The sequence below is a fragment of the Eurypyga helias genome, unplaced genomic scaffold (genome assembly GCF_000690775.1).
Source record: "Eurypyga helias isolate BGI_N326 unplaced genomic scaffold, ASM69077v1 scaffold35482, whole genome shotgun sequence".
NCBI classification, from domain to species: Eukaryota; Metazoa; Chordata; class Aves; order Eurypygiformes; family Eurypygidae; genus Eurypyga; species Eurypyga helias.
Window position 1 is genome coordinate 18,824 of NW_010234723.1, and position 966 is coordinate 19,789.

Here is a 966-nt window from a genome sequence, read left to right on the forward strand (position 1 = left end):
GGTCACCTGTGGTTTTCCCTGGGGCTGAGTACCCAACTCCAGCCGGCAAAAGAACCCCCACGAGCAGGATTCGGCACCAGCTCCGTGTCTGTTGCGAAGGCCCCAGTAACGCCATGGATTTCAGCCTGCAGACTTCTGCTCCAGCAGCACTGCAAGAGATGAAGGTAACAGCTGGCCAGCTGCTGCCTATCCAGATCCCCAGTTGCTTGTAGGCAGGTTCAGACACATTTAAGAAGGCCTGAGACAAACCTTTTTTCACATGTGCACGCTGAGTGCAGTTGATGCAAATGCCTGTCATCGCTAATGCTTTGAATCATTAATTCGTAACATCAGTTGGTATGAATCAGGTGCAATTAGGTGCCCACAAGTGACAGGGTTCCACATGGAAGCCCTGCCAAGGAGGTGTGTATGCCTCCCAGCCTTCTTTTAAACACAACACTAAGCAGTTTCTCCGCAAGTCAAACGACGCATACAAAAAGTTTGTGAGTAAAACTACAAAAACCAAACCTGTTCTCCCCAGAGACTCTTACCAAGTGACCCTAAGGACGAACCATATCCACATGAATAGATCATACATAACATCATATATGGTGACAAGAACCATCAGTGAATAATAAAATGATGCACCAGATTATCAATGAAACTCAAAAACTGCACATCGGGATAAAAGGAAAACAGGGTAAAAATGATGAAGAATATTTGAGAATATTCCTCCTGTTCTGGTTTTGCCAGGCTTTGCTTAAGGGACCCAAACTGGTATTGCCGTTTCACCCAAATGACACAAAGTAATCCAGGCTGCGTAGTAGGTCACGAAAACTCTACTTTAACACAGTAGGAAATGCTAATTTTTCTTGCAAGAGGAGGTAGCCATAACTCTCAGATGCTGAAAAGAACTGATCCTGCTGAAAACAGCAGGAGTACAAAAGCAAGGCTATCCCTCTTTTATCAGCACTGTGCTGTTACCGA